Source organism: Pteropus medius, unplaced genomic scaffold, assembly GCF_902729225.1.
Source record: "Pteropus medius unplaced genomic scaffold, Ma_sr-lr_union100, whole genome shotgun sequence".
Lineage (NCBI taxonomy): Eukaryota > Metazoa > Chordata > Mammalia > Chiroptera > Pteropodidae > Pteropus > Pteropus medius.
The window spans coordinates 27852-45002 of NW_024349801.1; positions in this window are offsets into that span (position 1 = coordinate 27852).

Here is a 17151-nt window from a genome sequence, read left to right on the forward strand (position 1 = left end):
TGCGTGTAAATCAATTTTTATATACATTAAGAGACAAACTCATAAAGCAACAGTAATAATAATGTTAAATATGAGCTCGTTCAATCTTCACTCTGTGCATGGTGCGCAATCACATTATTCCAGATTTCCTTTTTAAACGATGAGAAAACTGAAACTTGGCGATATTGAAGCAACTTGTTCAAGCTGATACAACTGGAAAGCGTCAGCTTTCTGACTGGATAATGAGAACTGTAGATGGCATTTTCTTTCAGTGCGTACTGTGTACACCTACCCGCCCATTTTCTTTTGGCGAAGCTCTATGAGGTAAGCGCCATCCTGATGCCCCTTTTGCAGAGCAGGACAGAGAGGCCCAGAAAGCTATGGCCCTGCCTGGGTTTACCCAGCAGGGTAAGACCCTGGAACCAAGGTCTGGAGGCCGTGCAAAGCACCCGGCCCCGGCCTCCCACCCAGGACCCACACTTGCCCGAATCCTCAGCCGGCCCGAAGACCGGGCGGGGACGTCCAGAGCGGGCACCACCGCGTACGGGACGCGCCGGGTCGCTGCGAGCTGACAATGGCCGCTGGGAACTGCACTGCCCAAAGTCCTTCCAGCTTCCAGGACGGAGAATACCGCCGCCTGGCACGAGACTACCGCGGAGTGCGCCAAGGGCGGAGCCCACACCAGAGCGGGATTTCTCAAGACTCTTGGGTGTCAGGGACACAAATCGCCAGTACCTACGCGCCTACAAAACCACACTTCCCAGAAGCCTACGCGACTGCGCGCGATCTCGGAGCATCGCGAGAACCGCCTGGGCTTTCTAAGAAACTACTCTACCTGCAGCGATCAGGCAGAGTGGCCTATCCGGACATTCGTGGAGAGTATCAGAACAACGGTCGCCTCTATTGAACCCTGCTACCCTCTACTTGCATTGTAAGGACAATGGTGTCCAAACCACGAAACTACACTTCCTAGAAAATTATGCGGACTAAAGTTCTTCGGGTTATTCGTCTGCTCGTTCGTACGTTCTCCTGTCCGAATTTGGGCAATCATGGCTGCTGCCGCACAAGAACTGGCCTCTACCCGCGGAAGAGTTCCTCTCATCCAAAACCCCGCTGCCTCGCTGACCAGCTGATATGTGCCTTAAGTATTTGGTGCCCACTTGCCCTGGACTGCATTTCCCAGGATGTCCTGTGTCCAGGCTGTCACAACAATAAGTTGTATGTGGACTAACACTTCCCGGAAATTCAGGAGGTCACGTTATCGCAATGACACAGTGTCGCTCCGATGTGCAGTACACGTCTTGGAAGGGCTCAAAATTATCTGACTGTAGTGAGCGCTTTGAGGACAAAGACCCATAGTACTAGGAAGAATCACTCCTTATAAACCCTGGAAGCGCTTGTCAGTCTCCGACCTTGCACAGCCCACACAAACGGTGCTATACATAGATGTATATAGGCCAGAGCAATCTACTGTTGCTGTATATTTGGGTTGTTAACATTTACTTTTTTAATTTAATTTAATTTTACATATTTTTAATTATAAATAGTATAACTGAATTTCCTTGTATATGTCAAGTATTTATATGCATAAGATTCATTAGACATTGCTTCTATCTTTGTATGTCTTGTATTTAAATACCTATAGCAGCAGTAGTTTTAAAAACGTGGCGTCAGCTAGATTCCTCTGTAGGCTTAGAGTATGTAATAAGATTTGCCAGTACAAAGTATATTCCCATCTACTCTTTGTTATACGAAGATACTGTTTTACAAAGTTGAACCAATTTATAGTTATTTTGGTTGCCAACTCTTAATGCCAGCACTTGTTTTTGTGAAACTTCCGAATGTTGCCAGTCTGTTAAGTTTGAAATTGTAGGTCACCGTGGCTTAAATTTGCATTTCTTTTATTGTTAATAACATTAAGATCTTTTCATGTGTCTCTTGGCTCTAGTATTTCCTTCTCTGAGAATTGCACATCTTTTGCTCAGTGCTCTTTTAGAACAATGGCCTTTGTAATATTAAAATACAAATTACACAGAAAAATACAAAATTTTAAAGGGGCGTGCAGAGACTAGGAAATTAGAATTTTTTCCCCCTTAGAATCCTGGGCTTTGAACTGGATTCAGACACCAAATGTGTTTCCTCCAGTTTTTTGTATGTTTCTGAGTGTGAAATCCTTTGAGTTTTCTCCTTTTTGGGATATGTTAAGCAACTCGAATCTGTGAAGTGCATCTTCCTGTGCTCGGCAAATTTTTCTTCTCTTTATATACTTCCCCATTCTTTCTCCTCTTCTAAACTCCAATTCATTATAATGTAGGTTTTTTTCATTCTATTCTCCATATGTCTTAAATCCTTCTCTATAATTTCCACCTTTCAGTCTCTGTATTGCATTCTGGGTAATTTTTCTGATCTATCTCCCATTCATAATTCTCTTTCCAAAAGAATGTTCTTTATTTCAATTTTCCAAAGATATTTGTAACATAGTAGGCACAGTCGATTCAAAATATGCATCTCTTAATACCAATAACTGAAGCTTTTATAAATCTCTTTGTCAATTTATTTTTTAAATTCTTCACTCTGTTTGTTTCCTATTTTGGTTGATTATGTTTGTGTGTCACTCTGTCCTTGAAAAGAGGTTTTCTGGGGCTTCCCAATGTCCTTGGAAAAAAAGTGCCTTTTCTACAGATTTTATAATTTTATTTTCAGACAAGATCTGGGATTACTACCAATCTAGAACCACTGTAAACTAAATTTAAGACATAAAATTTCTGCTCAATCTATCCAGAAAATCTTACATAGGTATTCTTCATTGTTACTGCTTTTCCTCATAAGCTTCCTGGAGGAATTATGAAGCTTTTCCAGTATGAACCCTCAGATATTTGGAACATGATTAAGTTCATGGGAGGGGGTGGCTACATTAAAGCACTAGATGTGACGAGGAGCAGAGGTGAGAAAAACTTTAAATGGAAGGCTAGTCCTTTTGTTTCAATGGCTATGTCTGGCCAGTTCTTAAAGAACATTGCTTTGAAGCTGAGTCTCTAACATGTGAGTGCTCCAAGCTTGCACTATTAACAGAAAGGATAGAGGCCCTCTGATGAGTAGAAACTAAAGAGGAGAAATCAAGAGACAGGTTAAGTTTCAAACACATATGCCAGTCACTTGAGAAAGAAAATAGGCTAGGAGAGATCAATAAGGAGAAAGGAAAACACTCGACATGTCTTACTGAATCCACTCTCTTCCACTAGCCCTAAGCTGCCATCTTTCCCTTTTCTGTTAGGCAATATTTACAATAAATGATCTTGCTACTGAAATTTATCTGGTCAAGGGCACATTTTAGAATACAAACTTGGGAAAAGAAAAGCCAGCTTATGTTGATGCTTGAAATTGTTCCAAGACTCAGGCAATAAGGAAGTTTGGAACTCTAGCTTCCAGAGACATCAAAAATCATGCATTTGCCATAAGGAGAAACTCCGGCTGAGACCTCTGATAGAGATCTTTGTCTTTGTTGCCAGCTCATCCTCCATCTATCACTTTGAAATGAGTCTACACAGCCCAGTATGGGACAAAGACTTAAATCCAAGAACCTAGTCCCAGTTCTCTTGTCACTAGTTTGAAGCCCTATCCATTGCCAATCTGGCCCAAACGTGACCTCAGAATGCCCAATGTAGAACCTGTGCAAAACCTCCAACAAGACCTTCATGTGTTCTCTCCTCCTATCCTTGAAGACCTCTGACATCCGGCATCTCTGATTATGTGACCAGTATCAGGTAACACCAGACTGAAGGGTGAATTCAATAGTATGTGTCAGGTATGCAGATGTTTGGCCTGTTAGTGTGCAGCCATTGCTTTGTAGGCTGCTTGGTCCCTCAGGGAAACAGGGTGTCAAGAGCCCTGCAGATATGATAGAGAGGAGGATGCTTATCTCATTCTTTTCCTCCCTCTTGGATCATAGAAGTATTGGAATAAACCTTGCTTTATTTCCATTGGAAGAGACTTCATTTAAACTTTAAACCTGAAAATGCTCTCATGGGTTAATAAGTAGCGGACCCAAGTTCTCCCTACTTGTTGATTTTGTATGATTTCTCTTTTAAAAAAATGGCTTAGGGGAGATGAGTTCCAATATGTATGTTAGTCTTGGGGAAAAAGTGGATAGAAGGAAAGCGTCACTATTTTTTTAAAAAGTTCAATAAACACTACTGCAAATTTTTTTAAAAAACTCATTCTATTTACCTATGAAAGTGAAAACATGGTAATATATTGAGAGAAAAGTATCATTTATTAACAACTATGGATTTATTACATATACTGTCATATTTTTTCACTCAATCCATTGTGAAGTCTTCTAATATTAGCAACATACAACCTACACTGCCATTAGAATATCCAATGTTCCACATGAGTAATTATAACTAACAAATTTAGTCTCTTTTTGATGAACATTTGCTTTTTGCTCATATTTTTACTTAAATGTGTGAAGAATATTCTTTTAAATGCATTCTTGCATATTTGTGTGTTTGTTTTTCAGAATATTTTTTGTCTTTGTTGAAATAGACAGTTGCTTGTATTTACATTGTACAATGAGTATTTTTTTACTTACAGTTGGCATACAATAATATACCAGTTTTAGTTGTATATAGTGATCAGAGATCCACATAAGTCTCAAAGTGATCACCCCACTAAATCTAGTACCCCTCATCCCCCTTACATATTTATTAAAACATTATTAACCATCTTCCCCGTGCTACACTCTACATCTCCATGTCTATTCTGCAACTATCCAATTGTACTTCTTAATCTCTTCGCCTTTTTTCAGTCCCCCCTCAACCTCATTCCCATCTAGTATCCCTCTAAATATTCTTTGTTGAAATAGACAGTTGCTTGTATTTACATTGTACAATGCTCTTGTTGCTATTCTTGTTAATTTTGTTCTTTAGATTCCACATGTACATGAAATCATGCAACATTTATCTTTCTCTATATGACCCTAGAGTGCAATACCCTCTAGGTCTATCAAGACAATATCTTTTTCCATCCCCTTCCTTTTAGTCTCTGTGTGTGTCTTTTAATCTGAAGTGAGTCTCTTGTAAGCAGCATATGTAAGGGTCTTGTTTCCTTAACCATTCAGCCACTCTATCTTTTGTTTGGAGCACTTAATTCTTTCCCATTTGAGGTGATTGTTGATAGGAATGTAGTTATTACCATTCTTTATTCCTGTTTTTGATACATGTTTCTTCTTTAAAAAAGTCCCTCCAACATTACCTGTAATAATGGCTTGGTGTCGATGAATTCCTTTAGCTTATTTTTGTCTGGGAAGCTCTTTATCTGTCCTTCAACTCTAAATGATAGCTTTGCTGGATAAAGTATTCTTGGTTGTAGATCCTGGGTCTTCATCACGTTGAAAATTTTGTGCCAAGCCCTTTTGTCCTTCATGGTTTCTTTTGAGAATCAGCTGCCAGTCTTATGGGTGTTCCTTTGTAGGTAACTAACTGCTTTTCTCTTGCTGTTTTTAAGATTTTTTCTTTGTATTTAACCTTTGGCCTTTTAATTATGATGTCTCTTGGTGTGGGCCTCTTTGGGTTCATGGTTTGGGGGACTCTGAGCTTCCAGGGGTCGTATGTCTATTTCCTTCACCAGGTGAGGCAAGTTTTCTATCATTATTTCTTCAAAAAGCCGTTCAACATCTTGGTTGTTTTCCAGTACCCCTATGACATGGCTATTTTTACATTTAATAGTGTCCCGTAGGCTCCTATTATTATTGTAGTCATGGCTTCTTTTTTCTTGCCATTCTAATTGAGTGTCCTTTGCTTTCCCATCTTCTATATAGGTCATTTGATCCTCTTCTTTATTCACTGTTTATTCCATTTTGTATACTTTTCATCTCAGATAATGTGTTCTTCATTTCTGACTGGTTCTCTTTTATAGTTTCCATTTTTATGTTTTTTATCTCCTTGTTGAAGTTCTCACTGAATTCATCTATACTTCCCCTAAGTTCATTGAACATCTTTACAACAAGTGTTTTGAACTCTGTATGTATTAGAGTTCTTGACTCCATTATTCCTGGATCTCTGTTCTGTTCTCTCATGTGGTTTCTGCTTCTTTGTCTTCCCATTTTGGCTGACTTTCTGTGTCTGTTTCTAAGCAAAGCTCTTATGTCTCCGGGTCTTATTAGTGCAGCTTTGTAAAGTAGGTGTCCAGTGGCAATGTCCTGAGAGGGGTTCAGCTGCAGGCCAAGTTTAGCCCCAGCCTGTGCCCCTCTGGGGCCACCTGTTAAGATTCAGCAAGCAATCCACAGATGCTGTGCTTATAGTTGCCTCAAAGGCCACACCAGAATCCAAGGCCAGCTGCCTCCGGGGTGAGTCTAGGCGCTGCTCAGCAAGGGGCTCCTGACCCACCGAGGCTATATTTGGATGTGGCTTGGGTGGATCAGCAAGTTGGAGTTTCAGGGAATCCTCTGGGCAGAGCAATCTCTTATCCAGTTTGATGATGTCTCAGCTATGGCAGCAGAGTCCGCACACTGGGATGGGGGAGGGCTCAACAGAGGAACAATAGATACCACCAGCACTTCTGCCTGGGAGAAAGCCTTGCCTCCGGTCCTTCCTCTGACAACTCAGTGTACCCCTGGTGCCCCTTGCGTAGTCAACCAGGCACTGGTGCTCATAGCGAGCAAGTTCGTCGCCACGAAAGTCTGCTTGCTCATACAGCCCCTTTAAGAGAGGTCTTTGCTGGCAGCTGCCGCTGCTATGGCCTCTGTCCACTCAGCCACTGGGGATCAGGCAGCCTCATGTCCTCGTCCCTTCCTACCTCCTACCATTGCAGGGTGAATTTTTATTTCTCTCACTAGTTGTAGGGCTTGTTCATCTAGGTCCCAGGTGATTTTCTTTGCTGTTTGTTCCTTGGTTTTGTCACGACTTTGATTTGGTTGCAAGGAGGATAAACAGAGCCTCTATCATCTACGCCATTTTTTCCTCTTCTTTGGGGATTTGAGATTTTTCATTTGCCCTTGAAAGTGTTAAGGAGGCTGGGAAAAAGGTGGGTGCAGGGTGCGGCTTGTGAGACTAGCCACTTATCTTTAAAAGTGCCCATTTTTTTTCTTCATTTATCTCATTCTTAGGCAGTATTGGCTGCATTTACATTTCTGGCCATCTGCAAGACCTTGAAAGTTACTGAGAGTTAGAAAAACCTCATTAGACCTTTAATTTTGCCAAGTTAAGTCATAAGTCATGGTAAGTTGCTTCAAATCAGTAGTAAAGTTGCTGTGAGGTATTGCAGGTCACATCTGTGCTGCTCCAGTCGTGCAGCCATTCTCAGGTGGAGGCGTCAGCCAGTTCTATCCATCAGGGGAGGTTGGCTGGAGCCATTTTTGGAAATTTTGTGCAGACCCAACGGAATGGTTGCTCACTTCTGCCATTATGCCAGCCCATGGCAGAAGAGCATTGCCTGCAACAAGACTAAGGGTGATATGACAAGTGCTTAAGGAGTACCAGGAGAGGTAAGTCCTGCTCATTTGGGCGGGCACATGCCATCGTCCAGTCCTGGGTGAGAAGAATAACAATAATGGGGGCCTGTCCCAAACAAGTCTACCACACCCAGTCCAGTCCTGGCCTCCAGGAATCCAGGGAAATTACCTGTGGGGGGAGTCTGTACCTGTCAAAGGGAACCGATGTATGTGCCCTTCATAATAGTTTATGTACCTGGGTTATGACAAATAAGACACAAAGGCCAAGAGGCAGTGACCTCAGTCATAAGGTCAGACCCATTCTTGTGTCAACACAGGTAAGGGTGTACCGGGCTCCTTCTGACATAGGCAAGGGTCTGATATAGTCTATTTGCCACCAAGTCAGGGGAGTGTCTCCCCTTCAGAGGCCTCCAGATGTTTGGGGCAGTCAGCAAGGCTATCTTTCTACACAGATTGGACTGGCAGGCCCCAATAATATCAGCAAGATGGAGAGGGAGACCCCATGCCTTCATTATTTCCCAAAGGTTTCATTGGCCAGCATATTTCATCTTCCAGTGTAGCCGAGCTGCTGTGTTTTCCTCAGGGGCCTCCTCCAACCATCGTAGGCAGGCCAACTCGTCTGCTTCTGCATTGTTTGGGCATAACAAAGGTTGATGTCTATTCACATGGTATAATATGATAGTCTTCTGCTGACTAAGGCAATATATGTCTGCCACATTTCTTGGCCACAGAGGGGCCTCTGGGCCACTTGCCAGTAATCAGCCTGCAACCAGGGTAGCCACAAAGTCAGCCCATGGTACACATCCCAGCTATTGGTGCAGATGGTTAGAGTGTCATTCTCATTGGCTATTACAAGTCAAACAGCATGTAACTTGGCCCATTGTCTACTGTGTCCTGTGACCTCATTTATCCATGTACTATTGTCTGTCACCTGCTGATAGGCAATGGCTCACGATGAGGGTAGCCAGCCCCTGCAGGAGCCATCAGTGTACCAGGCGTCTTCCAGAATGGGGGGTTTCCCCTCTCAGATAGTGGATTCCAGCACATCCGAAATATGCCTGGGTGTGACTGGGGCTGGGTAGAGTACTGGCCCCAGATGCTGTTGTAGTTCATGGATCAACAGGCTACTGAAGAGCTTACTGTGTTGCAGCAGGTATGCACTCCACTTTGCTGGAGTGGAGCACTGGGCCATCGAACTTTTGGGCCTGGTGGCCACATCATGAACCCACCCCTCAGTGGGTAAGTGGTCTTCACCACCACTTCAGTGGGCCCAGTTAAGGCCTTGATGGCCAAAAGAGCTTGATACGCAGCATTGATTTGTTGTTCAATGGGGCTATTTCACTTCTCTGCACCTTTCCAGAGTTGGAACCAAAACAAGGAGGACACGTGTTCGTTCCTGCCATGGCCAGAGTCCCCATGTATAGCCATCTGGGGTGACATGTATATCTAATTCTCATGGGCATGTGTGATCAGTGATGCCTAATGCTTGTACTGTCCCCACCACTTTCTTGGCAGCCATGAAGGTTGTCTGTTGTTCCTCCCGCCAGTTCCAGGTGGCCCCCTTGCAAATCAGACAATAAAGGGGACATATCAGCTGTGCTAGGTGTGAGATGAAAACCCTCCAATGTCCCAAGAGACCCCTGCTGGTGTTTAACTGTGGTGGATAGAGGAAAAGCCTGAATCTTATCTATCACTGCTGTGGGCATTGCCCTTGTCTTACTTGACCAGAAAACCCCCAAGAATTTGACAGACAAGCCAGGGCTTTGCAACTTGCTTTCACTGATGGCCCGTCCTTTCCCCTGCAGATGTGTTACCAATGTTGGGGCCACTTGCTGCAAGTCTGAAAGAGAATCAGAGGTTAGCATGACATCATCAATATAATGGTACAATAATTGTATGGTGAAGAGTTTAGTCCAGTCGGTCAAGTCCTCAGCCACAAAGCCATGTCAGATAGCAGAGCTATGGAGATACCCCATCAGTAGGACAGTGAAGATCCATTGTCATCCTTCCCAGGTAAAGTCAAATTGATCCTGACTGTCTGGGTGAATGTCTAAGGGGAAAAATCCATTAGCCAAGTCCAGCACAAAGTGGAGAGTTCCCAATTCTACACTTAAAGTGTCCGTAATGGTGGTGACATTGGGTACAGCAGAGAGGAGAGGCAGGACCACTTTGTTTAATTCTCTATGGTCCATAGTCATGCGTTGGGATTCTCCTGGCTTATGCACTGGCTGCATGGGGGCGTTTGTAGGGACTGTGTATTCAACGGATAATTTCCACCTTGACCAGTTCTTGGATGATTTCTCCTATTTCCTTATGTCCTCTGGGTGTCCAGTACTGCTTCACAGCTACCACTTGACATGGCACCAAGAGGACCAACTAGGGATGGCATGCATAACCTCGGAAGATGGCTTTTACAACATGAATCCTCAGCCGGAATTTGCCGGCTATTGCCTGCAAGCTCAGCCCGCAAGCACATCTATCCCCAGGACGTATTCTGGCCCAGGGGAGATATGAACCTTGTATGGCTATAGGGTGAAGTCTTCCAATAGCCAAGGGGAGGACCACTTGTCTTACCCAAATCAACCATCCTCCATACCCATCAACTGTGGAAAGGAGCCCCTGAAACTTTTCAGGGTTACCATGATCAGGGCACATTCGGCCCCACTATCAGCTAAGGCTAACATGCATTGAACATTGTGGGGGACCAGTAGATGGAGATCTCCACATGAGGCCTCTAGTCTCCTGTGGCACCCTCCTCCCACATTGCTGGAGATTTGGGCCACGCCCTCAGCCAAACAGGGGTTGTCCTCTGGATAGGCCCTCTGTCTCTTAATTCAAGTGGGTCCTGGTCCTCCGACAGTTCAACTGGGCAAGGGGCTGAGGGCTAGATGGGTCCAGGGTGCAGCTAAGTCGCCTGTCAGGCAGGGGTTGGAATTTTTGCTCCAATTTAAGCTGCCACCATAGGGCCACCAATATTGCATTAGGTTGCTTATCAGTTCTTTTAGAATCAGTGCCAGCCCTTATCCGATCCATCCACAGCTGTTTTCTGGTCACCTTTACCAGGCTGCCTTTACCTTCTGCCTGTACACTTATAGTAGATCCCCTTTCTTTCCCCTGGACCTGTTGGACCCCTCATTTCTGTCTGGCCAGTTCAACTTCCCCCAAATCAGCAATAGCCTGTGCTGCCACCTGGACTGTTCTTCCCATTAGGGTGGACAGGATGGGCACCAAAGCTTCATAATAGGCTGGTGGGGCTGTTTAGATGATGCTGCAGTAAATGACACCACATTGAGTCCCCCAAATGGCTTGATGTAAATAGCATGCTGCATTCCCATCTCCCTGAGGCATAGACGTCCAGCACAGCTGGGCCATTGGCAGATCCCCATCATTTGGCCACACTGAGCGGCAACCCACCATGAGCTAATTCAGCAACCTCATGTTTTCTGCATATTGGATTGCCCCATGTACGCATTGGCATAAGGAATAATGGGTGGCAACAGAGGCCATAGCGTCAATTCATCCCCAGACAGTATTATGCCATCTACCTCACTGTCCCGGAGACGGCACAGCCATCTCAAAATGGACTCTTATCTTTTCTGGTGGAACTTGGCAACCAGTTCTACCAGCTCTGTAGATGTATGTGGTGGGGTGGAGGTATGTAGATATTTCAAGGAAAGAGGCAGGTTCCTTGGGTCCTGCCTCTCCAGGTGTTCCTGTTGAATCTTTAATTTGGGACTATAACCGGGAGAGCCCAAGACGCACCTGTGGCCTCCCCTTGGAGGGACAGCTCAACTTCTTCATCTGACTTCGACTCACTTTCCACTGTGGGGACCCACTCTGGGGTTCCATTCAGATATGCGGTGACTGCATGTATTTGAGCCCTCATTAGCTTTCGCCCCGCACTCTAGCAAAGCAAAAGTCTAGTCTGTTCTAACTGCTGCCCCAGAATATCCTTGTTTTTGGCCTGTGTGACTTGTTTGTCTCTTTCTAACTTCACTTCTTCTTGCAGGGTTTTTATTCTCTTCAGCCTGTCACTGTTTAGTAATAGCCTTCACCCCACCTGCAGAGGGGTCCAACCCACTGTGGCTGCCATGGCCTGCAGCTCCTTCTTTTTTAAAGAGCAATACTCCCCCACTTTCACTAGAATCTGTAAGAGGCCCATAGGCGTATTGGGGGTGTCACCTCATTTCCTGGATGGGCCCCAAGAATCTACAAGACTTGCCACCTCAAACAACATGGACTCAGAGTCCCACTCTTGGATTCCCCCTGGCATCGGGATTCCCAGCCCCACTCCGCTAACTCTCACCCAGGATTCCCCCCAGTAGACTCAGGATTTCCTCTGGCAGACTCAGGATTCCCCCGCAGCAGATTCAAGATCCTCTTAGCAGAGTTCCCCCGGCATGTTCCCACCTAAGGTTGACTTACCCAGGGTATTTTTTGGAACATCCTCCCAGCTACGCTAATTGTAATGCAGGAGCTCCAGGCCAGGAGGACCAGAAGGACCAGAGGAGTGAGACATGCTATTTATTACTCACGATACAGAGAAGCTTCAGCACTTGGTCGGTTGGAGCTGCAGGAAAAGGCAGCAGGCCAAAGGCAAGCGATGTTTTATCCCCAAGCGGGGGCAGCTTGCAGATAGTGTCCATTAGAATGGCAGACCAGCCAGCTTCTCGAGCAGAGCAAGCAGATAATATCCATGGGAACAGCCAAAGGAGCAGAGAGTTCCCATGGGAACAGCAGAGAATGTCCTTGGGAGCAGGCACTGCAGAGAAAGCCCTGTGTCGCTGTTCACTGTCCTCCTTGGGGCTACTGACTTAGTAGTCCTTTTGGTCTTCTGAGTATGTGAAGGAGTTATGTTTTGTATTAACCCCACAAATATCAAAAGTACTAAAACTTAATATTCTTTCATCTGTTAAAAGGACAAAGTTTTCTTGGACTATTGGTCTGCTACTGATAAGATATTGTGAAAAAGCTTTCTGGCTAGAAAGCAAAGATTTCGTCTTTATCAAAATAATTTTTTGTGTTCTATGTTGTCTTGTCGTGTCCTTGATTACTTAAGAAAACTCAGTATCTTCAACAGTAAGAACTAAATTTTGCTAACAATTATGTAACCTTTATATTCCTCTTTGACGTCTTCTATTGTCACTTTGTTAAATAGATAATTAAGTACTGTTTCAAAATGACTTATGATCTTATTTAGTTAAATGTCTAAACCTTTTGATATATTTTAACAAACTTCCCAGAGTTCAAATTATAAAGTGTTAACCTGGGAATAACTGAGGTTTTCCACAGGGTCCCTAGAACATCTCAAAAGATTTATTATCCCTCTTTTTAAAAAAGAAACTTTAAACTAATTAGACTTATTTGGTGTGTTAAACTGCATGGAAAGCATTGTAAAATAAGTGGTGAAGTGGTGATAAACTTCTAGGATAGATTTGTTGCAGGAAGTGACACCCGACGGAGGAATTCTGATGCTCAGACAACTTTGTTTAGAGGAAGGAGAATTTATTAGGCCGGTGGAGCATGTGGGGTTAACAACTCCATGCGTGAGCTCGCTCTAGTTGGATTTATTACCGCTTATATACCTTTGCAGGGGCACGTGATTCCTTTGTCTGAGGTTTCACATGTCCCTCCTTACTCAGAGTGGGGAGGGGGAGCTTTGGGTGGGAGGGCTGCAAGGGAGGAATTTCTAGACCCCTGGTCTTACAGGTCATTTGTCTTGTAGAGTCTGAGACCTTGGTGTTATCAGCACTTTTATTGTATTCTTGAACAGAGAGCCAGGACTCCTAGCTTACGGACAGGGAGCTGCACTCATTGATGTCGCGCCTGCTCAGCGAGTTCCTTATCCAAAGGCTGAGCTCTAACTGTAACACAACAAACAGTTCCACACAGTCTTGACATTCATACACAGCTACAGAGATAAGGAAGGGGCTGGAGAATCCTTGAGGTGGGGGATGCAGCTGTGGAAAACACGTTAACTGAAGAGCATAGGGCAGAATGGGGGAAGAGAGAACAGTTTTAACCGGCTGAGTCGGTTATTTCTGCAGGCCCTTTGCATTTTTTCAGATGCCTCCTCTCCTCTCTCAGATTGTATGAGTAAGCAATAACTGTAAATTAAACAAATAGGGTTATGGGAAATCCAGAACAGGCTCCCCAGCAAACCCCATTTTTCAGTGTTTGCCTTCCTTCATCCACCATAGTATATTTAAGCTGGACCTCATTTAACTACCACTTAGTGCAGGTTATCAATATGTTCTTTTTGCATGTATGTTTTCCAGATGGATTGAAGCCTTCCCCCGCCACAAGGCTAATGCCCTCACAATGGCAAAAAGAAACTGTTAGAAAATGTGTTTCCCACTTGGGATACACCATCCACAATCTCTAGTGATCAAGGCACCCACTTCACTGGGCAAATCATACGAACCTTGACAAAAAGCCTTGCAAACTTCTTGGAATTATCACTGACCCTATCATTCTCAATTATCAGGCAAGGCTGAGAGAACTAATGGAAAAACTGGATGGAAGCAGAACAAGTTTTAATTATATGGGACCAAATGAACTGAGGGGTTGATTACAATTTTATGAATTCTTATTTGAAACATTGCAGTTAATGTTTGTTTGTTTGTTTGTTTTTCCTAAATGTGAGGAATTTTTTTTTTTCTCTCAAGCTTGCTATGACTTAGAGCAATATGGTAAATTATACCTTTAGAGGCAGCATTGAAACATTGATTTTTTTTCTCCCTACCTAATCCCTCCAGAATTCAGAAACTTTTAGTAAGTATTGTTATTTTCATGGCAATATTGTTATTTGCATAAATTCAATAAGAATCTGTTCATCTTCCAACAGGACACGATTGGAGACTGGTTATATTCCCAAGGGTTTGATTGGAATGTCATATTTGAGAGAGACATGAATAGACTCAGATATGACCATACAACTTTAAGGAATTAAGACCGACTTACGGAAGCCAATAAAAGCCTCTTGGAAAAATTGGCCTGATACCTTGCTTACAATTTTCCCAACAGCCTTACTGGGTTAGCAAAGAATGTCACTTCCAGGCAGGCATAGGAACCTCTGGCTATTTTGGAGACCTTGAGAAGAGAGGAATTCATGCACATCTATAGGTACTGCAGGTGATATCCGATGGCAAGTTTTTCTGGCTTTGAGAGGCCATTTAAAGTTCAATTTGAAGATTCTGTATGAAAATTTCCAGCAAATCAGATTTAAAGAGCCAATATGGTTAATTAGTATTCTTGCTGGAGTTATACACATAATCAAGGCAAGTTTATTGAAATTAGACTTATTTTGCAGATAAATTAGTCTTACTTTGGCTATCTATGTTAAAAGTGAGAGTGATTTTAGAGAGAAAAGTTATGTTTCAGTAATACACCTTTCTGGACTGGATGCTGAGTTCTTCCAATTTCCTCCAAAATCTGCCAATGACTCTCTAAATTAACATTTTCTTTTTTTTCTTCCATCCTTTGACTTGGAATTATGGAGAATTAAAATTGCCCTTTTGCCAAAGCCATGCAAGCTAAAGTGGGACAACTTGATACAAACCATCAATATCACCACAGTAGCTCACATATGGACAATCTTCATGCCTCTTGCAGAAAAGTCATTAGAGACATTCAAATTGCAGAAAAGGAGAATCTATCAGACCATAACTTCCCACGTCCACTCCATCTGAAGATGCTTTGGGACAGACATCTAGAAATCTTCTCAACTGGCTGCTTTACAACTCAGCAGATGGGGTTATGATTGCTTCATTCATTAACCATTGTTTTCCTTTTGTTTCCATAGAGATACCTCTTGTTAAATACTTGATTGCTTGCACCATGGATCTAGCTTTGGATGCCCACCTATACCTCTGCCTCCTGAAATGAGACACAACTGTTTAACTAAACTGACCTAAACTCAGGCTGAGACTGTTTAATGAGATAGGGAACAATCTATCAACCCAACTTTGGAAATGTGAAACTTCTCAGGAAATTTCAGAGGAGGGAACTATGGGGGTTCAGAACGAGTCACCCTAGCATGTGCTTCTGTAGTATGCAGATTATTCTGAGCCAAAGACAGCTGAGACCTTGTGGGCTGTCCAAATCTGTAGAAAAATTTTATACCTGAAGACTGCCTACAGAAGCAAAATCTCAACAGATTGAGAAAATGCTCTAGAGAATGGAACTTTTGCAGTTCATTTTATACATAGAATCAAAGGAGAAAACATTACACGAAATCCATTGCTGGTAGTTTAAGGAGGCAAGAGAAAGCAAAATGAGGATATCGCTAGGATTGGATAAAAAGAAAATGGAGAGTTACACACGTCTTTTATATTGGTAAGTGCAGGATAGTTAATGTCACTGCTGGGGTGATGTGAAATCCAATGTTGCCCCAGCAGCGTGGGGGAGGAGGAGAAGGAGGACGGTGGTGTTGTATGTTGTCCCTCCATTCTTCCCAAGCAAAGAATTCTGCAGCAAAGAATTACGGGTCGGCGAGATTGAGAATAAGTAAGACTTATTGAAAGTACATTTTAGAAGGAGACGGACTGCACTAAGGAAGGCTGCAGCCCTGTGGAATTTGGGAGATGAAGAGATAAGACAGTACACCCCAAAAGGAGGAGTGGGTTTTCAGCCAGGAGAGCTGTAACAATGCAGAAATGAGAAGGTCTGTTTATATTTGGGCCGAGATGGGAGGTCTTAGATGATCTGTATGTGAGGTCACCTTGACTGACAGTTGGCTGCTACAGAATGCTTTGTCTACTGTGCATGTACTTACCCAGAATTCAGTCTGTTATAATTAGATTCATAAACTTCCAGGCATAGTCATATTATAATGATAGTATAATGAGGCTGAAGTTATGGGCAGTATTTTCTGCGCATGCATTTGTAGCTGGTTTAGCCAGCAGCTTTTATGGCCTTCATGCTCTAGGATTTGGGGTAATTTATAACCCTAAAAGGGAGGTGTTTCTGGCAGGTCCTTTAGGAGGGTCTTCAAGGGACCTTTCTATGGTTACAGAGCTGGACCTTGGCTACTATTGCTCATGCCTGACTAACTACCTAACAGTTAACATTTAACATTTACAGTAAATGAGGATAGTATACAGGCAAAAAAAAATCATATGCTCCTTCGAGGGTGGTTACTCTTTCCAGGGGTCTGTAAAAGAGAATTACTCTGGCGTTTCAAAGGTTTATTAAAAAGTTATAGTACTGGGGTGTGACTACCCACCCTGACTTGCCCAGTCAGGATTTCACATCAGATAACCCTGTGAGGTTACTTTGGTCACTGAGCTTATCAGATTTACTACATACTCCCTTTTTTGTTCAAAGTAGATATGTATTAAATTTGGTCATTTTCTCTCGTTAATCTGTCTTTTGTAGATTTAATTATTAAACTAGCCAAAAGAACCCTAAGGGTAGGGAAAATTTTCTTCCTCTCCCACAGGGGCACATGAAGTCATGTGTCTTTAAGGTTTTCTGTGATGGGCTGCATATAAACCTGGGTGCCTCCCCTTTAAGAGGATGGAAGTTCCTGTCCGCTTCTAAAAGTCACTATTTCCCTGCGCCCCACTCACTCAGGTAGTGGTTCCACTAGAGATTAAAAAGAGTTAACCTCTCCTGACTGCGCGTGCAGAAGAGAAACTACATTACCCAGAAGTCTGTGCCGGATAAGCAGCGGTGATAGTTGATCCAATAAGGGACCGTCAGGGGGACGTTTCTTG